Source organism: Anolis sagrei, chromosome 6, assembly GCF_037176765.1.
Source record: "Anolis sagrei isolate rAnoSag1 chromosome 6, rAnoSag1.mat, whole genome shotgun sequence".
In the NCBI taxonomy this organism is placed as follows: Eukaryota; Metazoa; Chordata; class Lepidosauria; order Squamata; family Dactyloidae; genus Anolis; species Anolis sagrei.
Genome location: NC_090026.1, coordinates 55,498,545 through 55,522,835, shown reverse-complemented (window position 1 = coordinate 55,522,835; position 24,291 = coordinate 55,498,545).

The window sequence follows — 24,291 nt, the reverse complement described above, 5'->3', positions numbered from 1 at the left end:
AGTATGCATGCCCAGTGTGGAACACATCTCACCACACTAAAACAGTGGATGTGGCTCTTAATGAGACATGCCGCATTATCACGGCGTGTCTGCGCCCTACATCACTGGAGAAATTACACTGCTTGGACAGTATTGCACCACCTGACATCCGCCAGGAAGTAGCAGCCAATAGTGAAAGGACCAAAGTAGAGACATCTCCAGCTCATCCCCTGTTTGGTGTATCAGCCAGCATGTCAACGACTTAAATCTAGAAATAGTTTTCTAAGATCTACAGAGACACTCGCTGGAACACCTCAGCAAGCGAGAGTCCAAAAGTGGCAGGCTCAAACCCAGAACCTCAGCCAATGGCTGATACCAGATGAGAGACTCCCCCCTGGGCACACAGAGGACTGGGCGACTTGGAAGGCACTGAACAGACTGCGCTCTGGCACCATGAGATGCAGAGCCAACCTTAAGAAATGGGGCTACAAAGTGGAATCCTCGACATGTGAGTGTGGAGAGGAGCAAGCCACTGACCACCTGCTGCAATGCAACCTGAGCCCTGCCACATGCACAATGGAGGACCTTCTTGCAGCAACACCAGAGGCACTCCAAGTGGCCAGATACTGGTCAAAGGACATTTAATCAATTACCAAACTCACAATTTGTGTATTCTGTCTGTTTGTTTGCTTTGTTCTGTTAGAAATGTAATATAATATGACTGGTTGTCCTGACACAACAAATAAAAATAAATGACATATTCTTTCTAAATATCCTGGATCAAAGTAGATAATGTTTTCTAATTTCTGAGGCTGCTCGAATCTCCCTTTTCAGTCCATTCTTCCCATCTATTTTGACCAAACAGACAGGAATAGAGGATGACGACGGACATTTCTCTCTCTTGCTCCTTACACAAAACAACTCCGAGCAATTACTCTTTGGCAAAAACTGTAGATTAATCTTAGAGTGCAGAAGTAAGAATTAATATGTATTTTTATACCTTATGTAATTATACCTCACTCAGCCATAATAATATGTTGTTATGTGTATTGCTTAATCCAGTCCCAGGCTTGAAAAACAGTAATCAATTTAAATTCTAAGAAGCAAATTAAACATTGACTCCCATGACTTTTTGGAGATCTTAAATGGAAATGTTCTCAGAGACAGATTTATAAGAACAGTATACTCAATTCCAAATCCATTGATGTTTTGGTACTACCTGCAGTTTGAAGTGTTTGCTCCCAGAAAGAAATTCTCCATCACTTAGAACAGAGCTTTCCAAACTGTGTGCCGTGACATGTTAGTATGTCAGATGCAATGTGTAGGTATGTCACTTGAAACCTCTGAATCTATGTGAAATTAGTAATACATCATATACCTGTGTTTTAAATATATATAAATGAAAGGTTTTCATGAGATATGTTGTGTCTCCATGTTGTTGTTCATTCGTTCAGTCGTTTCCTACTTTTCGTGACCTCATGGATCAGCCCACGCCAGAGCTCCCTGTCGGCCGTCATCACACCCAGCTCCTTCAAGGTTCATCCTCCCACTTTATTACATTTTGTCCAATCACCTAGTGCTGACCCTTCACCCTAGATTAACCCTTCACCCTAGACCAGCCAATTGCATTACTTATTTCCAAAATTCTGTTATTTCTATTACAGGTTTGGTCCCCTTACCTTCTATATATATACACTAGCTGTGCCCTGCCACGCGTTGCTGTGGCCTATAGTAAAACTTATCAAAGTTGAGGTAGATATCTGGACTATTATGAAAGAGAGGTACCTACCTATTCCTTCCCCCTTTCTCTCCTTTCTTCCTTCTCTACCTCTTTCTTTCTTTCCTTCTTTCACTACTTGGTTTCATCCTTCTCTCTTTCCTTCATTCCCTCCCCCTTTCTTCCTTTGCCTTTCTTCCCTCCCTGTTTGCTTCCTTCTTTCACTTTTTATTTCCTTTTATTTCACCACCATCATAACAATAACAATAATGCAATGCATTGCCTCTGGGACCTGACACCTCTCCCATTCCCCCTAAAAGGGTCTCATAGGAACAATAGCATAATAATAATAGAAATAACAACCTTTACCGCCACATGTTGCTGTGGCCAATCCTCCCTCTTTCCCTCCTTCTTTCCCTCCCTCCCGGCCTCCCTCCCTCCCTCCCTCCCTCCCTCCTTCCTTCCTTCCTTCCTTCCTTCCTTCCTTCCTTCCTTCCTTCCCATCTTTCCTTCTCCTCTTCTTTCTCTATCTCTTTCCTTCCTTCCCCCTTTTTCGTTCTCTTCTGCTGTCTCTCTTTTCTTTCCTTCCATCTTTCCTTTTCTTTCCTTTTCTTCTTCCTCTAACTTTCCTTCCTTCCCCCTTTTTCTTTACCTCCCTTTCTCTTTCTTCCTTCTTTCCTTCCTTCCTGTCTTTCCTAGATTTTGACAGGGCGGGAAGGGGCGGAGTGGGGTTTGGAGGTGGCGTGAAGTAAAAGAAGGTAAGATTGGGGCAGGGGAGTGATGGAGCGTGGGGTTGCGTGTGTGTGTGCGGCAGAGAGGGGAGTCATGGAGCGTGGGGTTGCGTGTGTGTGTGCGGCGGCGGGGGGAGTGGGGTTGTGTGCGTGTGTGTGGTGGCGGGGGGAGTGGGGTTGCGTGTGTGTGCGGCGGTGGGGGGAGTGATGGAGCGTGGGGTTGCGTGTGTGTGTGCGGCGGCGGGGGGAGTGGGGTTGCGTGTGTGTGTGCGGCGGCAGGGGGAGTGGGGTTGCGTGTGTGTGCGGCGGTGGGGGGAGTGATGGAGCGTGGGGTTGCGTGTGTGTGTGTGGAGGCGGGGGAGTGGGGTTGCGTGTGTGTGTGCGGCGGCGGGGGGAGTGATGGAGTGTGGGGTTGCGTGTGTGTGTGCGGCAGGGGGTGTGTGTGTGTGGGAAGCGGCGCGGCGGGGCTTGGAGTGGGCATGGTTTCCGCAGAGGGAACGTTGGCCGGAAGGCCATGTGCGCGCCCCAGGGAACTTGCGGCTGGGCGCCAATGCGCATGCTCAGTTGTTTTGCCGTTTTGTGAGTGTGTTGTTGTGTTGTTTTTCATTTTGAGTAGATATGTTTGTACCTTGTGGGTTGTGTTATGGGCATGGGAATTTTGGTTAAGTTTCGTTGGGTTTTTTTTAGTTTTGTTCTTTTGCCGTTTTGTGAGTGTGTTGTTGTGTTGTTCTTCATTTTGAGTAGATATGTTTGTACCTTGTGCTTGTGGGTTGTGTTATGGGCACAGGGATTTTAGTTAAGTTTCGTTGGGGGATTTTTTAGTTTTGTTGTTTTGCCGTTTTGCGAGTGTGTTGTTGTGTTGTTTTTCATTTTGAGTAGATATGTTTGTACCTTGTGGGTTGTGTTATGGGCACGGGGATTTTAGTTAAGTTTCGTTGAGGGATTTTTGAGTTTTGTTGTTTTGCCGTTTTGTGAGTGTGTTGTTGTGTTGTTTTTCATTTTGAGTAGATATGCTTGTACCTTGTGGGTTGTGTTATGGGCACAGGGATTTTGGTTAAGTTTTGTTGGGGGATTTTTGAGATTTGTTGTTTTGCCGTTTTGTGAGTGTGTTGTTGTGTTGTTTTTCATTTTGAGTAGATATGTTTGTACCTTGTGGGTTGTGTTATGGGCATGGGAATTTTGGTTAAGTTTCGGTGGGGGGTTTTTGAGTTTTGTTTCCTCGTTGGATGCCCCTAACAAATTTATATATATAGATATTCTATCAATTTCCCCCCATATCTTCCCAAAATCTTTTTTTTTCAGTAGTCCGCTTTTAATTTTTATACTACCTGTCAATTTATCATTTATTGCAATATCCCAGATCTCCCTATACCACTCTTCCAATTGGCACTCCCCTCCTTCTTTCCATTTTTAAGCTATTAACAATCATGCTGCTGTTACCAGATTGGCAATTAATTCCTTTAGCTCTTTCGATATCTTAACATTATCAATAATGATAGCAATGCTATTTCCGGTGTTCCTGTTATCCCTATTTGGGTGATTCTTCTTATTTCTTAAAATACATTTTTCCAAAATTTTGGACATATTTACAAGACCACCACATGTGTATATATGTACCAGTTTCTTGACAGCCTCTCCAGCACTGCTTAGAGCAATGGTTCTCAACCTTCCTAATGCCGCAACCCCTTAATGCAGTTCTTCATGTTGCAGTGACCCCCAACTATAAAATTATTTTCATTGCTACTTCATAATTGTTATTTTGCTAGAGTTATGAATCGTAATATAAATATATGATATTAAGGATATATTTTCGTTCACTCGACCAAATTTGTCACAAATGCCCCATACGCCCAAATTTGAATATTTGTGGGGTTGGGGAGGGACTGATTTTGTCATTTGGGAGTTGTAGTTGCTGGGATTTATAGTTCACACATATATACACAAATATATACACACACATAAACACATATATATACACACAAAACACATATACACAGACTGGGCCATAGCGACGCGTGGCAGGGGATGGCTAATCTTATATAAATAAAAATGTAATGTTCGTTTCTGGGATTAACATAACTCAAAAACCACTTGACGAATTGACATCAAATTTGGCCACAAGACACCTACTAACCCAAGGAGTGACCATCACTCAAAAATTTGATTTTGTAATTTGGGAGTTGTAGTTGCTGGGATTTATAGTTCGCCTACAATCAAAGAGCACTCTGAACTCCACCAATGATGGAATTGAACTAAACGTGGCACACAGGACTCCCACGACCAACAGAAAATACTGGAAGGGTTTGGTGTACATTGACCTTGAGTTTTGGAGTTGTAGTTCACCTACATCCAGAGAGCACCGTGGACTCAAACAAGGATGGATCTGGACCAAATTTAGCACAAATACTCAATATGCCCAAATGTGAACACTGGGTGGAGTTTGGGGAAAACAGATCTTGTCATTTGGGAGTTGTAGTTGCTGGGATTTATAGTTCACTTACAATCAAAGAACATTCTGAACCCCACCAACAATAGAATTGGGCCAGATTTCCCACACAGAACCCCCATGACCAACAGAAAATACTGTTTTTTGTGATGGTCTTGGGCGACCCCACGGACACCTCATGACCCCTCCAGGGGTCCTGACCCACAGGTTGAGAAACACTGGCTTAGTGTGTTTCTTATCAATTTGATTTAATCTGACTGGTGTGAGATACCATCTCCACACAACTCTGTAATAATTCTCTTTTATTCTTATTGACATATTTTTTTAATATATGCATATTCCACATTCATAGAATCATAGAATCAAAGAGTTGGAAGAGACCTCATGGGCCATCCAGTCCAACCCCCTGCCAAGAAGCAGGAATATTGCATTCAAATCACCCCTGACAGATGGCCATCCAGCCTCTGCTTAAAAGCTTCCAAAGAAGGAGCCTCCACCACACTCCGGGGCAGAGAGTTCCACTGCTGAACGGCTCTCACAGTCAGGAAGTTCTTCCTCATGTTCAGATGGAATCTCCTCTCTTGTAGTTTGAAGCCATTGTTCCGCGTCCTAGTCTCCAAGGAAGCAGAAAACAAGCTTGCTCCCTCCTCCCTGTGGCTTCCTCTCACATATTTATACATGGCTATCATGTCTCCTCTCAGCCTTCTCTTCTTCAGGCTAAACATGCCCAGTTCCCTAAGCCGCTCCTCATAGGGCTTGTTCTCCAGACCCTTGATCATTTTAGTCGCCCTCCTCTGGACACATTCCAGCTTGTCAATATCTCTCTTGAATTGTTCCTTTCCAATTTTGAGGGTGTTGTTGGTTCGAGTTATGTGGAGCTAGACCAAATAGTTTAAGCCTCTGACAGGTAGTCAGAAGGAAAAGGTGGCTCAAGGTACTGAGCCAGGTGTTTAATCCTCAACGTTGAGTAATTGAAAGTAGAAATAGTTACGTCTGAAGTAAAATCTAGCCGGGAAGCTAGATGAAAAAGATTCCTAGTTGTTTTGTTGTGACTTCAGTGTCAAATCTGAAGCAATAAAAGAAGAAAAAGGCAAGGAAACTGCAGATAAAGAGACAGAAGATAACCTGATGGTAAAGGTTTAATAGTAACAGTTATATGTTTCGGAAGAGTCAAGAGTTAAGCGTAACGATAATAAGAATATAATATGTAACCGCCAAGCATTGTGAACCTGAGAAATCTCCAAATAAATATTGTTTCGGTTCAGTTCAAAAACTGAAGACTTCTGCTTGTATTTCTTGGGTGTGCACTACATATAGGTCCCCCCGTCTGAAGATTTCTACCAGCATCTCCTAGGTGTGTGCGTTACACCCTCGTATAGTCGAAAGTTGCATTTGTCTAACATTCAGCACCTTGCTACACTACATTTTGCAGTTTTCTTTTAGGATAACTGTATCTATTGAAATGTTATAAATCCCTCTATTCCGCTTTGGGTAGACCACACCTGGAATATTGTGTCCAATTCTGGGCACCACAATTCAAGAGAGATATTGACAAGCTGGAATGTGTCCAGAGGAGGGTGACTAAAATGATCAAGGGTCTGGAGAACAAGCCCTATGTGGAGCGGCTTAAGGAGCTGGGCATGTTTAGCCTGAAGAAGAGAAGGCTGAGAGGAAATATGATAGCCATGTATAAATATGTGAGAGGAAGCCACAGGGAGGAGGGAGCAAGCTTGTTTTCTGCTTCCTTGGAGACTAGGACGCAGGACAATGGCTTCAAACTACAAGAGAGGAGATTCCATCTGAACACGAGGAAGAACTTTCTGACTGTGAGAGCCATTCAGCAGTGGAACTCTCTGCCCCGGAGTGTGGTGGAGGCTCCTTCTCTGGAAGCTTTTAAACAGAGGCTGGATGGCCATCTGTCAGGGGTGATTTGAATGCAATATTCCTGCTTCTTGGCAAGGGGTTGGACTGGATGGCCCATGAGGTCTCTTCCAACTCTTTGATTCTATGATTCTATAATTCTATGAAATCGAACTTTTTTTTAAAAAAAAGTAAAGAGATATCATTCTATCTAATAGAGTTTCTGTGTAAGATGAGTTATTACAGTGTACATGATTTTCTTGGAGAAAAAAATAAATTTAAGCTCTCGGATAAATGATAAATACTAGTTAGACGTAATATATTATTAAATCACACCAAAAACATTATAGTGTTATGAGAACCACTGTACACAAAGCCCTCTATTCTTTCAAACACATTATTTGAAAAGTGAATTGTAGTCTTAATTCAAGAAAATTATAGCAAAATAAGGCTTCATTTTCGGTTAGCAAAGTTCCACAATCCATTTTGCCAAGAGAACATTGGACTTCCCAAGGGAGGCACAAGAAGGGATTATTAATATCATTTGTGGTGTCTAGAATAAGAGTCTTTGTTGCTGCCTCCTGAACAATGTCAGAGACTTCTGTCCATAGTTCTTCTGGGACTCTATTTACTAAATCTAGTCCTTTAAATCTGTTCTTCACTTCCACTGCATATTCACTAGGAATGTTAGTGAGATCATGTCTAACTGGTCTGTGTGTTTTCCTTGATCTCTTTAGTTTTATTCGAAACTAGCCGTCCCCTGCCACGCGTTGCTGTGGGCCAGTCTGGAAAATAAAGTAATGAGAAAGTGTCCGTTTCTAATATATGTAATTTCTTTATGCTTGTGGGTGAACAGTATTTCTTCTTGTTTCTTTGTCATGGTGATGTAAAGATTGTCTGGTTTGCCTACTCTGGAACATACAACATATAATTGTCCTTCTTTAGGGGTCCCTTTCAAATCTATGACACTATATCTCTCTGTGTGTGAATCATAACTATCTATCTATATCTATGGCTGGATGGCTCTTTGTCGGGAGGGCTTTGTTTACGTTTTCTTGCCCTGGTGAAGAGAGTTGGACTCGATGGCCTTAAGTATTTTCTGTTAGTCATGGGGGTTCTGTGTGGGAAGTTTTCCCCAATTCTGTCGTTGGTGGGGTTCTGAATGTTCTTTGATTGTAGGTGAACTATAAATCCCAGCAACTACAACTCCCAAATGTCAAGATTCTATTTTCCCCAAACTCCACCAATGTTCACATTTGGGCATATTGAGTATTCGTGTAGAGTTTGGTCCAGATCCATCATTGTTTGAGTCCACAGTGCTCTCTGGATGTAGGTGAACTACAACTCCGAAACCAAAGGACACTGCCCACCAAACCCTTCCAGTATTTTCTGTTGGCCAGGGGAGTCCTGTGTACCAAGTTTGGTTCAATTCCATTGTTGGGGGAGTTCAGAATGCTCTTTGATTGTAGGTGAACTATAAATCCCAACAACTACAACTCCCAAATGACAAAATCTATTTTTTTTTTGAGTGAAGGACATACATTGGGTTGTTAGGTGTCTTGTGTCCAAATTAGGTGTCAATTCGTCCAGTGGTTTTTGAATTCTGTTAATCCCGCAAACGAACATTATATTCTTATTTATATAGATTGAGCAATAAGAAGTTTGTGATCTGAACTACAGTTGGCAAAAACCTTCCTCTAGGTATAGAAGGGTCAAGGATTATCTCTGTGTAGTCTGACATGGTGGTTGTGAGAGTGGTCCAGCATTTCTGTGTTCTCAAATAAAATGCTGTGTCCAGGTCGGTTCGTCAGGTGCTCTGCTGTGGCTGATTTCTCTGCTATGGCTGATTTCATTTGGAGCCATGGAGAAGAAGAACTCAACAGGTTCCTGGACCATCTTAACAGCATCCACCCAAACAGAGGCGGCCCTAGGTAATTTTCAATGGTAAGCAAACAGTATTTTGGCGCCCCCCCCCTCCCCCAAAACCAATCACTATCTATCTATCTATCTATCTATCTATCTATCTATCTATCTATGGGGGCATGGACAAATTTTGGCCCTCCAGGTATTTAGGACTTCCTCTTGGCTGTTTGGAATTGTGGGAATTGAAGTCCAAAACACATGGAGGGCTGAAGTTGGCCCATGCCAGCCATACATACACACACACACACACACTAGTCATCCCCTGCCACGCGTTGCTGTGATCCAGTCTAGTGATCTTGAAAAGAAAGTAATAAGAAAGTTGGTTTCTAATATATGTAATTTCTTAATGCTTGTGGGTAAATAGTATTTCTTGTTGTTTCTTTGTCAGTGTTGATGTAGTTCCAACACAAAATACTGAAGGGATTTGGGGAAAATAGACTCTGATACTGGAGGGGTTTTGGGGAAACATGTACAATAATTTAGATTTGCAGTACCTTCAGTCACTTCCATTCATGAAGAGGCCTCCTTGCCGCCCTGAGAGGGGTGATGGCACAGCTGCCTGGAGAGGCACTTGCAATGCTGCCCCTCTTCACACAGGAGAAGAGGCCCTGTGCTCCATCGGCTCCTGGGTATGCGCTTTGCATTCTCTTCCCCCACACGCTTTGCAACTCCGGGAGAGGGACACGCGCCGGCATTACCAGGCGCACGGAAAAAGAGCCCTCATGCAGGGAGCATGCTCTCCCTCCATCCTTCCCTCACAAGTGCGCACGTTGTCCTCCTCTCCTCCTCCTCCTTGCAGGCCAAGGGAGACAACAACGCCAGTGTGCATCCTTCTCCCAGCGTTAGGAAGTGCATGGAGAAGGAGGGCGATGCAGGGCGCACATTTCCTAATGCCGAGAGAGGGATGCGCAGCGGCATTGCCGGGCACGTGGGAAAAGAGGCCTCGTGCATGCCTCTTTTGTGTTTCATCTTGGGTGCTATCTTTGAAATGTGTCATTGTGTATGTAAACAGCTATCCCATGATCCCAAACATTTTTATTTATTTACAGTATTTGTATACCGCTTTTCTCACCCTCAGGAGGACTCAAAGTGATTTACACACTTCTAGTTCAAAGCACTTTGGATCAGGGATACTCAACCTGTATTACATTACAAACTGCTAGACCGGCTGTTAGGTATTGTGGGAGTTGAAGTCCGAAACACCTGGAGGGCTGAAGTTTGCTCTTGCATGTGCTTGACCCAGAAGCAGATGAAGAGCCCTCCTTCCATCCAACTGCCACTGCTTTGGCCTTGGAGAAACAGGTGGCATGTGAAGCCATGGAGCCCTTCCAGACAGGCCCTATGCCGCATTATCACAGGGTGTTTACGCCCTACACCACTGGAAAAATTATACTGCCTAGCCGGTATTGCGCCACCTGACATCCGCCGGGAAGTGGCGGCCAATAGTGAAAGGACCAAGGCAGAGACATCTCCAGCTCATCCTCTGTTTGGGTATCAGCCAGCACGTCAACGACTTAAATCTAGAAATAGTTTTCTAAGATCTACAGAGACACTCGCTGGAACACCTCAGCAAGCGAGAGTCCAAAAGTGGCAGCCTCAACCCCAGCACCTCAGCCCATGGCTGATACCAGATGAAAGACTCCCCCCTGGGCACACAGAGGACTGGGCGACTTGGAAGGCGCTGAACAGACTGCGCTCGGACACCACGAGATGCAGAGCCAACCTTCAGAAATGGGGCCACAAAGTGGAATCCTCGACGTGCGAGTGTGGAGAGGAGCAAACCACTGACCACCTGCTGCAATGAACCCTGAGCCCTGCCACATGCACAAGGGAGGACCTTCTTGCGGCAACACCAGAAGCACTCCAAGTGGCCAGATACTGATCAAAGGACATTTAATCAACTACCATACACACAAATTTTGTAATCTGCTTGTTTTGCTTTGTTCTGTTAGAAATGTAACATAATTTGACTGGTTGTTCTGACATGACAAATAAATAAATAAATCCCAGGTTTTCAGCTTTAAACTGGATCATATGAGTCCACTCTGCCAGATAATCCAGGATAAACAGAAAACCTGCAATCACATCCTGGGATATAGGGCCTGTCTGGACAGGCCCTTCATCCCTTCCCACACTGGCATCCCTTTGCCTTTGTGTCATGTTTTAATTAAATTATACACCTAAGGCCCGTCGCAAACTAGGTTCCTGCTGGAGAAACCCTTGCTAGCAAGTCCATGACGTCACGAGACTCCGCCTCTCTCCCCGCCCCTTTCTCTGCCCCTTTCTCCATGCGAGCGTGGTTTTTCCTGTGCTAGGGCAGCATTGCCCGCATTTTCTCTCAGTTGGCAGAATTCAACTGAGAGAAAATGCGGGCAATGCTGCCCTAGCAAAGGAAAAACCACGCTTGCAAAGAGAAAGGGGCGGAGAAAGGGGCGGGGAGAGAGGCGCAGGCTCATGACGTCAGGGACTTGCTAGCAAGGTTTTCTCCAGCAGGAACCTAGTTTGCGACGGGCCTAAGGGCAGGGGAGCATTTTGTTGTTGCTTTACTCGTACAGTGACAGTGTTACACAGTTGGTGTTCTGCAACCACTGCTTCAACCATCCATGGTTTGAAAACATTTTTTTTTTAAAAAAATCCCAAAGCAGTCTTTGATTTTGCCACTTTGTACTGTGGAAATATAAATATAGAGCTCCATAGTGTCTCGTCCAACAGCAGTTGGGATTGAGCCCTGGAACTGATGGAAGGATAAGTGGAAGGACAAGAGTTAGCAACCCAAAAGACACTGCTGCAAAATGTAATTGCTAAAATATCAAAGTCGAAATATTATCCAAATTTAAACTATTCGGCCAGCAATGAATCATAGAATCATAGAATCAAAGAGTTGGAAGAGACCTCATGGGCCATCCAGTCCAACCCCATTCTGCCAAGAAGCAGGAATATTGCATTCAAATCACCCCTGACAAATGGCCATCCAGCCTCTGCTTAAAAGCTTCCAAAGAAGGAGCTTCCACCACACTCCGGGGCAGAGAGTTCCACTGCTGAACGGCTCTCACAGTCAGGAAGTTCTTCCTAATGTTCAGATGGAATCTCCTCTCTTGTAGTTTGAAGCCATTGTTCCGCGTCCTAGTCTCCAAGGAAGCAGAAAACAAGCTTGCTCCCTCCTCCCTGTGGCTTCCTCTCACATATTTATACATGGCTATCATATCTCCTCTCAGCCTTCTCTTCTTCAGGCTAAACATGCCCAGTTCCCTAAGCCGCTCCTCATAGGGCTTGTTCTCCAGACCCTTGATTATTTTAGTCGCCCTCCTCTGGACACATTCCAGCTTGTCAACATCTCTCTTGAATTGTGGTGCCCAGAATTGGACACAATATTCCAGATGTGGTCTAACCAAAGCAGAATAGAGGGGTAGCATTACTTCCTTAGATCTAGACACTATGCTCCTATTGATGCAGGCCAAAATCCCATTGGCTTTTTTTGCCGCCACATCACATTGTTGGCTCATGTTTAACTTGTTGTCCACGAGGACTCCAAGATCTTTTTCACACGTACTGCTCTCGAGCCAGGCGTCCCCCATTCTGTATCTTTGCATTTCATTTTTTCTGCCAAAGTGGAGTATCTTGCATTTGTCACTGTTGAACTTCATTTTGTTAGTCACACAGGATCATATTTTTGCAGTCCATTAAGTGTGTTGATGACAAATCAGATAAAGGAATACTGGGGAAATTAATATAAAGCAGTGTGTATGAAGGGACATTACATTTGGTAATCTAATGCAGGCTTTAAAAGGTTTTAAAGATCAAGTCAGGGTCTGCTGCAGTTTTTAGTTTTGGATATGTTTTTTATGGATTTTAACTGAATTTTTAAAATACCAATGATATTTAATTCCATTTTAATGTTTGCATATTTGTGGATTTTAAACTGTACTGAAATGTTTTTAATCTAAGCCAACTTGAGTCTTCTTGGGGAGAGAAAAAGCAGGGTATAAATAAACATAATAATGTGTTGTGGAAGGCTTTCATGGCCAGAATCACTGAGTTGCTGTGAGTTTTCTGGGCTGTATGGCCATGTTCCAGAAGCATTCTCTCCTGACATTTTCCCCACATCTATGGCAGGCAACCTCAGAGGAACAAAATCTGGCTACCAGTACCCTCTAAAATAACCCTCTAAAATCAGAACAATAAATAAAGAGCAACACTAAAAAAAGGGGGGGGGAATTCCTGACATGAAGCAATCAGGGCCAGTTAACCGCTCCCAACAAAGGATTCCTGGGCAGCAACTAGCTCGGCTTCGAAGCTGCAAGGCCATTAAATACTCATCAAGATGACCAATTGCAACATTCACACTTACCTCAAGCAGACATGAGTTCTTTTTCCCACCCTGGACATTCCACAGATATACAAACTCCACTTGCCTAGTTACAAACAGACCTCACAGCCTCTTGAGGACGCCTGCCATAGATGTGGGTGAAACATCAGGTGAGAATGCTTCACCAAGCACCAAAGAGCATTCTGAACTCCACCAATAATAGAACTGAACCAAACTTGACATACAGGACTTCCATGACTAACAGAAAATACTGGAGAGGGGGTTGGGAAAAATAGACCCTGACATTTGGGAATTGCAGTTTACCAAGCACCAAAGAACATTCTGAGCTCCACCAACAATAGAATTGAACCAAGCTTGGCATATAGGACTTCCATTACCAAATACTAGAGGGGTTTGGGGGAGGCATGTACAAAAGATGACATTTGCAGTACCTTTTGACCAGGCCTCCTTGCTGCCCTGAGAGGGGTCCAGGCTCAGCTGCGGGGAAGGAAAGGGAAAGCGAAAGAGCCTGGCTGGCTGGCTGCCTCCCTCCTGGCAGCACGTGGAGGGAGGGAGGACTTCCCTCTCGCCTAGTGGGCGGGGCCTGCGCTTCTCCATTAGAAGGCTGTGGAGGGCGCATGGGGCCTGCAGGAGGAGGCGTGGCCTAAGGACAGAACAGCGCCCCCTGGCAAAAAAAGTATTCCGCCACCGCTTACTTTGAGTAATGGACGGGCCGCCCCTGCACCCAAACATCCAGTTCACAATGGAAAAAGAAAATGAAGGAAGACTGCCTTTTCTAGATGTCCTAGTCATCCGTAAACCAGATCAACAATTGAGTCACACCGTCTACAGAAAACCCACACACACACAGATAGATATCTACAAAAAACTCCAACCATCACCCAAGTCAAAAAAGAAGCACCATTAAAGCCTTGGCAGACCGTGCAAAAAGAATCTGTGAACCCCACCTCCTCCAAGATGAACTGAACCACCTCAACTGGGCTCTCCAGGCCAATGGATACTCCACCTCAGACATCAGAAGAGCAGCTAGACCAAGAACAAGCCAGGAGAGTCAAGATGAAGATCCACCCAGAGGAAAAGTGTTCTTGCCATACATCAAGGGAACCACTGACCGCATAGGGAAGCTGATGAGGAAACACAACATACAAACTATCTGCAGACCCACCAAGAAAATCCAACAAATGCTACGTTCAGCAAAGGACAAGAGGGATCTTCTCACTTCTGCAGGAGTCTACCGTGTACCATGCAGCTGTGGACAAGTCTACATAGGGACCACCAAAGGCAGCATTGCCCAAACACAAATCAAGGAACATGAAAGGCACTGCAGACTACTTCAACCAGAGAAGTCAGCCATAGCAGAGCACCTGATGAACCAGCCTGGACACAGCATATTATTTGAGAACACAGAAATGCTGGACCACTCTCACAACCACCATGTCAGACTACACAGAGAAGCCATTGAAATACACAAGCATGTGGACAATTTCAACAGAAAGGAGGAAACCAGGAAAATGAACAAAATCTGGCTACCAGTATTAAAAAAAACTCCAAAATTGCAACAGCACAACAACAGAGAGGAAGCAGGCAGGGACATCTAATTACCTCTCAAAAAAAGTTTGCCCCAGGCACAGTCAGGCCATTGTATGCTAATCAAGGTGGTCAGTTGAAACATTCACACCTGGCTCCAACAGAGAAGAGTCCTTTGTCTCACCCTGGTCATTCCACAGATATATAAACCCTTTTGCCTAGTTCCAACAGACCTCACTACCTCTGAAGATGGTTGCCATAGATGCAGGCGAAACGTCAGGAGAGAATGCCTCTAGACCATGGCCATATAGCCCGAAAAACCTACAACTACCCAACAACAACTTTATTTTTATTCCCTGCCACCATCTCCCTGAAGGGACTCGTGGCAGCTTACAAGGGGACGAGCCCGAAAATATAGATTAAAACACAACCAATAAAATAAAAAGAAATAGAATAAAATCAACATCAGAAAAACATTACATCACAGTATACATTTTAAAAACAGTATCATGGCTGAAAGACTAAGTGCTGAGTGCGGAAGTATCAGGAAATGTGCAATCATTCCTAGATAGAGCCCAGGGAAAGTGCAAAATGCATTTCAATTCAGTTCGGGTCACAGATGGGAGGGTAACGTCCTTAGGTGTTTACAGTAACAGGATGAAATTCACATAACTATAAAAATGGTAAATCAACAGTCCATATTCCTGGAAGAGATACTGGAGCATTGCAGCGCACCCAAATACCTGGGAGTCACTCTGGACCGTTCTCTGACCTACAAGAAGCACTGCCTGAACATCAAGCAAAAAGTGGGCGCTAGAAACAATATCATACGAAAGCTGACTGGTACAACCTGGGGATCACAACCAGACACAGTGAAGACATCTGCCCTTGTGCTATGCTACTCTGCTGCTGAGTACGCATGCCCAGTGTGGAACACATCTCACCACACTAAAACAGTGGATGTGGCTCTGAATGAGACATGCTGCATTATCACGGGGTGTCTGCGCCCTACACCACTGGAGAAATTACACTGTTTAGCCGGTATTGCACCACCTGACATCCGCCGGGAAGTGGCAGTCAATAGTGAAAGGACCAAGGTAGTGACATCTCCAGCTCATCCCTTGTTTGGATATCGGCCAGCACGTCAACAACTTAAATCAAGAAATAATTTTCTTAGATCTACAGAGATACTCGCTGGAACACCTCAGCAAGCGAGAGTCCAAAAGTGGCAGGCTCAAACCCAGCACCTCAATCCGTGGGTGATACCAGATGAGAGACTCCCTCCTGGGCACACAGAAGACTGGGCGACTTGGAAGGCGCTGAACAGACTGCGCTCTGGCACCACGAGATGCAGAGCCAACCTTCAGAAATGGGGCTACAAAGTCGAATCCACGACATGCGAGTGTGGAGAAGAGTAAACCACTGACCAGCTGCTGCAATGCAACCTGAGCCCTGCTACATGCACAATGGAGGACCTCCTTGCGGCAACACCAGAGGCACTCCAAGTGTCCAGATACTGGTCAAAGGCCATTTAATCAACTACCAAGTTTGCAAAATTTGTGGGGTTTTTTATCTGTTTGTTTGTTTTGTTCTGTTAGAAATGTAATACAATGGTATGGTTGCTGATGACACGATAAATAAATTGCAATTCAAGGAAGAGTGAGCTCAAACTGCAATCAGAACTAAACAGGACTTAAAGGATATAGTAATAGAATCCAAGCAAATCTTAGGAATCACAGTACAGCAGATTGACCAAGAAAAACAATCAAGGGAAGAAACAGCAGCAGCAGCAACAACATACCTGGAGCGAAATAAACAAGCAAATCCCCATAAAGACTTTGAAACACCAAAAGTTTTACCAACTGTATATCCAGATATTACTGAACCAGTGGAGTGGATTAAAAATATCTTCACACTAAGGAAAAACAAAAAATACTACAAGAAAACAAAGGGGACAGTTGTTTGACTCCTCAAGCATTATCGAAAACTGGACCTCCCTCCCAAAAGATGGACTCAACATGAATTCTGAAATCATGTATGAATGTTATTCTATTTTTATAAGGCTTTGCAATATCAAAATAATAGCATCCCCCCCCCTCCCCACTCTCCACATTTGACTTCATTTCCAATCGCCCGGCCACAAAACTACACACTCCAAAGGAGATTAACTAACATTTCACAAACAAAACATTTTAGGGGAACTGAATGGGAAATGTGTGCCCACTAATCCCAGGAAAAAGCCTATCTAGAAATTCTCTAACAAAAGAAGTTTCACTCATTGTCTCATAACTATACATTTGTTATCTTTTTAAAAAATCATTTATAAAACTCACGTTTATGACTTCCACATATATGTTATATAATAAAGTTAACAAAGATACACTGGAGCGGAGGATCATATCTGTGCTTATGCAGTCCAGTGCTTGCTTCTTGAGGAAAACTTAAATAATATAACATGCTTGTGTGTGTATCTCTGTGGGGCATTTCCGGCTTTCTGGGGAGTCGCTCTGGACTGTGCTCTGACCTACAAGAAGCACTGCCTGAACATCAAGCAAAAAGTGGACGCTAGAAACAATATCATACGAAAGCTGACTGGCACAACCTGGGGATCACAACCAGACACAGTGAAGACATCTGCCCTTGCGCTATGCTACTCTGCTGCTGAGTATGCATGCCCAGTGTGGAACACATCTCACCACGCTAAAACTGTAGATGTGGCTCTTAATGAGACATGCCGCATTATCACGGGGTGTCTGCGCCCTACATCACTGGAGAAATTACACTGTTTAGCCGGTATTGCACCACAGTGAAGACATCTGCCCTTGTGCTATGCTACTCTGCTGCTTAGAATGCATGCCCAGTGAGGAACACATCTCACCCACACTAAACCTATAGATGTGGCTCTTAATGAGACATGCCGCATTATCACGGGCTGTCTGCGCCCTACACCACTGGAGAAATTACACTGTTTAGCCGGTATTGCACCACCTGACATCCACTGGGAAGTAGCAGCCAAGGCAGTTACATCTCCAGCTCATCCCGTTTGGGTATAAGGCATGGCCCGACTTAGCGGGCCAAAGAAGATGCGGTGCAGGGCGTCCCCCACCACCATTCCTGCCTCAGGGGGGCTTCTTTCTCCCAGAAGCCCCCTCGGATGGCGGGAAGGTTTCCCGCAGGCGGGTCAATTGGCCAATGGCCTGAGCTGGCCTCTCCCTCTTTGTTGGCAGCCTTTATAAGGCTGCCCCAAGCTCCCCAGCAGGCACTGGGCCTGCAACAGCTGATCCATCCCACCCACCCTGCATGTGGTTTATGTTTTCATCAGCGGTTAACTTTTGTGTTGTTTACCTTGTCCTGTTTACCTGTTAACAGTTACTTGTTTGTTTTATGCTTCTTGTCACAACTCCGTGTTGATGTGGGGCATGAGTCCTGGATCTGGTTTGGTATCCCCCCTAGCGGAAAGGAGGAACACCTGGTGTCCCCAGGGGTGCCGAGTTGCGTTTGCCCGATATTGTGCCGGCGGCCCCCTGGCGTGTGTGGGATCGGGCGGAATTGGGCTGCACGATCGTGATCCAGGACCCATGCTTGGCTGCCAACCCTTGTTCCTGTATCAATAAATGAGTTGTGGCCATGGAACACCTCAGCAAGCAAGAGTCCAAAAGTGGCAGGCTCAAACCCAGAACCTCAATCAATGGCTGATACTAAATGAGAGACTCCCTCCTGGGCACAGAGAAAACTGGGCAACTTGGAAGGCGTTGAACAGACTGCGCTCTGGCACCACAAGATGCAGAGTCAACCTTAAGAAATGGGTCTACAAAGTGGAATCCACAACATGCGAGCGTGGAGACGAGCTAACTACAGACCACCTGCTGCAATGCAACCTGACCCCTGCTACATGCATAATGGAGGACCTTCTTATAGTAACACCAGAGGCACTCTAAGTGGCCAGATACTGGTCAAAGGACATTTAATCAACTACCAAGCTTGCAAACTTTGTGTTTTGTTTGTTTGTTTGTTAAAAAATGCAATACAAGTGTTTGGTTTGCTCCTGACATGATAAATATATAAATATATATTTCCGGTTCTCCACCTACTGTGAGGTGGGTCCATTCGAAGGAGACGATGCCAGCCTGGGAAGTTAATTCCATCAAGTGAAGTTCCCAAGAGGGTCCAGAGATGAGTTGCTGCCAGACATCAGCAGTGTATAAATTAAATCTATATGCTTTACATTGAACTATTCATATTTAGATAAGGCCCATTATGTTCTCTAATATTCATATTTTGTGCAAACTGGACTTGATAAATAATCTCATAATGACCTGTTTTACAAATCGTCTCAATACATTTCACCTGCCCACTCTTTTTTTCCAGGGCAGACCTTCAAAAGGACTCTGGCTTCAAATCAACAAATAACAGCTGTTAATTTTTTCCTGCCAAGGAGGAAACTCTGACCACCACTGATGTCAGGAGGCTTCTCCAGCTTGGGCTGGCTTTCTGACCAATCAGGGGAGAGTGCTGTCAAAGAGAATAAAACGTCTTGTACTGTACTGCATGCTTTATGTCTGATCATTTTGAGCACAGACTCTGTATCAGACATCCTTTCAGGCCTGAAAATAATAAATCTCTGTTCCTGTTGTTTTCAAACCTGGCTTGCATGTTGATCTGGTACTCAAAGTAGCAGGGCGTACTGGGCACAGGACCTCAGTCCACTCCTTTGGCGGGTAGCCTAATCTTGGCATTACAAGCTTTGATGAAATATAAAGACAATGCCTAAACTAAATATATGAGTCCATTTAGATGAGAGAAACATGTTAAATTTAAATAGACAATTTCTTATTTAAGCAATGACTTGGAGTACAAGACGATTATTATTATTATTATTATTATTATTATTATTATTATTACTAGCCGTCCCCTGCCACGCGTTGCCGTGGCCCAGTCTGGTGATCTGGAAAATAAAGTAATGAGAAAGTGTTGGTTTCTAATATATGTATTTTCTTTATGCTCGTGGGTAAACAATATTTGATTATGTTTTCTTGCCTTGGTGAAGGGAGTTGGACTGAAGGGAGTTGGACTTAAGGCAATATGCCTTAAGAATTTTCTATTGGTCATAGGGGTTCTGTGTGGGAAGTTTGCCCCAATTCTGTTGTTGCTGGGGTTCAAAATGCTCTTTGATTGTAGGTGAACTATAAATCCCAGTAGCTACAACTCCCAAATGTCAAGGTCTATTTTCCCCAAACTCCATCTGTATTCATATTTGGGTATATGGAATATTCGTGCCAAGTTTGGTCCCGATCCATCATTGTTTGAGTCCACAGTGCTCTACAACTCCCAAATTCAAGGTCAATGCCCACCAAACCCTTCTAGTATTTTGTTGGTCATGGGAGTCCTGTGCCATGTTCGGTTCAATTCCATCGTTGGTGGAGTTCAGAATGCTCTTTGATTGTAGGTGAACTATAAATCCTGGTAACTACAACTCCCAAATGTCAAGGTCTATTTTCCCCAAACTCCATCTGTATTCATATTTAGGCATATGGAATATTTGTGCCAAGTTTTGTCCAGATCCATCATTGTTTGAGTCCATGGTAGTCTCTGGATGTAGGTGTACTACAACACCCAAACTCAAGGTCAATGCCCACCAATCCCTGCTAGTATTTTCTGTTGGTCATGGGAGTCCTGTGCCATGTTTGGTTCAATTCCATCATTGGTGGAGTTCAGAATGCTCTTGGATTGTAGGTGAACTATAAATCCCAGCAACTGCAACTCCCAAATGACAAAATCAATGTTTTTGAGTGAAGGACATACATTGGGTTGTTAGGCGTCTTGTGTCCAAATTTGATATCAATTTGTCCAGTGGTTTTTGAGTTCGGTTAATCCCACAAATGAACATTACATTTTTATTTATATAGATTATTTATTTGACTTGTATACCACTACTCCCAATTTGACTCGGAGCAGTTTACAGCAGTAGATTAAAACAATACAATTAACTTTAAAATACAATAAAACAAGGACATACATAGTCCCGAGTTATTCACCCATCGAAAGCTTGTCGGAAGAGAAAGGTTTTACAGGTTTGATTAACAGAATTCTGGCAGAATAAAAAAATATTTTTTTATGTAGGAGGTGGATTGGTAAAACAAGAATATTGAGAATGAAGCGAGAAAGGCAATAATGTATTATACAGAAATAAATTGCCATATGAGATTAAAGAAATTAAATTTAAAAAGAAAAGAAAAATCTGGGAGGGATAAGTGATGAACTAAAGAAAAAAATTACAAGAATTTGTACGTTAGCCAAAGAGCTTAAATTGTTTATATTGCTACTACTTGTGGTTATGTACATTTTATTTATCTATTTTTAGCAGAAGCTGAAATGCAATTAAGTAAAACAGCATGTATATATAATAGTTTTATAGTTGCTTTTGTTAAAGAAGGGAAAAGTCACTGTGTTGTTAATGTTTTTCTCTGCTCCTTCTCCTTTTTTTCTTTTTAAAGGAGTGATAGAGTTTGTTAGTTTTAGTTGGCAGGGGCGGGGATGTAATGGAGTAAGAATATTATGAGGTTATTTTTATTATGAATTTTTCTGTTTTTCTTTTTCTTTCAATGCCTGTGTTTAGTTCTGTACTTTTAATTTAAAAATATTTTTAAAAATAAGCAATATGCATCTGAATACAAGTTCTACTGAAGAAGGTCCCATAAATGAGTACCACTGAAAATATTTATTTATTTATTTGCTTATTTATTTATTTATTTATTTAGAGCTTTTATAACCCGGTCTTCTCGACTCAAGCCGGCTAACAGCAGGAAATTCATACACAAGTAGGATAAACATAATAGCATCGTAATACATTAATACATAAAATACATTAAAATACAGATCATAGAATCATAGAATCAAAGAGTTGGAAGAGACCTCATGGGCCATCCAGTCCAACCCCCTGCCAAGAAGCAGGAATATTGAATTCAAATCACCCCTGACAGATGGCCATCCAGCCTCTGTTTAAAAGCTTCCACCACACTCCGGGGCAGAGAGTTACACTGCTGAATGGCTCTCACAGTCAGGAAGTTCTTCCTCATGTTCAGATGGAATCTCCTCTCTTGTAGTTTGAAGCCATTGTTCCGCGTCCTAGTCTCCAAGGAAGCAGAAAACAAGCTTGCTCCCTCTTCCCTGTGGCTTCCTCTCACATATTTATACATGGCTATCATATTCCCCTCTCAGCCTTCTCTTCTTCAGGTTAAACATGCCCAGCTCCTTAAGCTGCTCCTCATAGGGCTTGCTCTCCAGACCTTTTATCATTTTAGTCGCTCTCCTCTGGACACATTCTAGCTTGTCACTATCTCTCTTGAATTGTGGTGCCCAGAATTGGACACAATATTCCAGATGTGGTCTAACCAAAGCAGAGTAGAGGGGCAGCATGACTTTCCTAGATCTAGACACTATGCTCCTATTGATGCAGGCCAAATTCCCATTGGCTTTTTTTGCCGCCACATCACATTGTTGGCTCATGTTTAAGTTGTTGTCCATGAGGACTCCAAGATCTTTTTCACACGTACTGCTCTCGAGCCAGGCATCCCCCATTCTGTATCTTTGCATTTCGTTTTTCCTGCCTAAGTGGAGTATCTTGCATTTGTCCCTGTTGAACTTCATTTTGTTAGTTTTGGCCCATATCTCTAATCTGTCAAGATCATTTTGAATTCTGCTCCTATCCTCTGGAGTATTGGCTATCCCCCCCCAATTTGGTGTCGTCTGCAAACTTGATGATCCAGCCTTCTAACCCTTCATCTAAGACATTAATAAAGATGTTGAACAGGACCGGGCCCAGGATGGAACCCTGCGGCACTCCGCTCGTCACATCTTTCCAGGATGAAGAGGAAGCATTGGGGCGTATCACCCTCTGGGTTCGTCCATTTAACCAATTACAGTTCCACCTCACCGTAGTTTTGCCTAGCCCACATTGGACTAGTTTCCTTGCCAGAAGGTCATGGGGGACCTTGTCGAAGGCCTTACTGAAATCCAGGTACGCTACATCCACAGCACTCCCCGCATCTACCCAGCTTGTAACTCTATCAAAAAAAGAGATCAGATTAGTCTGGCATGACTTGTTTTTGATAAATCCATGTTGACTATTAGCGATGACGGCATTTGTTTCTAAGTGTTTGCAGACCACTTCCTTAACTATCTTTTCCAGAATCTTGCCTGGTATCGAGTTGAGGCTGAACGGACGGTAGTTGTTTGGGTCATCCTTTTTTCCCTTCTTGAAGATTGGGACCACATTGGCCCTCCTCCAATCTGCTGGAACTTCTCCCATTCTCCAAGAACTCTCAAAGATGATTGCCAATGGTTCCGAAATGAGATTCAACTTGTAGTGAGTTACCAGTAATAAAGAGTATTTTTGTTTGATTTTTGTATAAACTTACAGTCAGTTTTGGTTGATAAAAATGTGAAATATGTATACACAGAGAAAATGTGTTGTTTTTGCTTCTCTCTTTCTCACTCTCGATCCAATTTTAGATAGATGGTACATTTTTAACCATAGGGTTTGAGTAAAACAGTACATTCTCCTAAGCAGTAATTACTGCACATTACAACACACTCACACCCCTCGAATAAATGCACAGAACTCCTTTCACTTAATTGAAGCTGCAAGGAGGAAACAATTTCTACAATAAATGGTAGGCTTGGACCATGTTATTTGTAATGGTTATGGTTAATCCTTGTCACCACAAATCCATTAAGTATAAAACACAGGAAATCAAATCTGAAAAAATTATGCTGCTTACGTCTTTGGAGATCCTGATTGAATTTACTTGAAACAGGCCATCTTTTCTATTCTCCCCTGCACTCCCCCACAATATAATGGCTGCATTCTGATTTGATTAATTGTGCCTTGTGCTCAGACCTTACCCTGGCCTTCTATTTCCTACCAACTTTGGATCAAGGCGCTTGGTTTGCATTATCCTAGAATTTCATAAAGACTAATACCAAAATCTGGCCCTTAGTTCTCAATGAGAAATTATTTATCTGGAACCAAGTAGCTAGAAAATGTGCCTCCTTCAAATCAATTGTCTGAAGAGAAGTGGGCAGAAAAAAGATGTTTTTTCCTTTGAGGAGCTTTGGAGCAGAAGTGTTTTGGATTTTTCAGAGTTGGGAGTACCTGCATTTTCATATTCTGTGTGTATAGATAGATAGATAGATAGATAGATAGATAGATAGATATAAAGATATTTTGGAAATGGGACCTGCGCCTAAACATGACATTCATTTATTTTTTTAAAAAAATAACAATATTTTTCATTGTTTCAACTTTACAATATCTTGCTTACACTTAGTTTCCATTGGTGCTCATATTTATACACTAGGCATGGTTAGGTTCGGTTGGAATCTTCGTAATTCGGAATAAATTCAGAAATATTTGTTTTTTGAAGCGATTTTGAAGTTTTTAAGGAAACCGGAAGTCACTTTGCCCTTCCAAAGCTTTCTCCACCATTTCTGTAATGAAGCAGTGAGTCAGAAATGATTCAACTTTTCCCCGTTTCTGGTCCCTGGCCTCGGCTCAAGCCAGAGAAGCCGTATTTAACCAGAGTGGATGAATTTCCTCCCTTTCCTCTCCCCCGCTTGTGTCTCAAGCCTGGGAAGCCATTTTAAACCAGAGTGGATGAATTTCCTCCCTTTCCTCCCCCCCCCCCACTTGTGTCTCAAGCCTGGGAAGCCATTTTAAACCAGAGTGGATGAATTTCCTCCCTTTCCTCTCCCCCGCTTGTGTCTCAAACCTGGGAAGCCG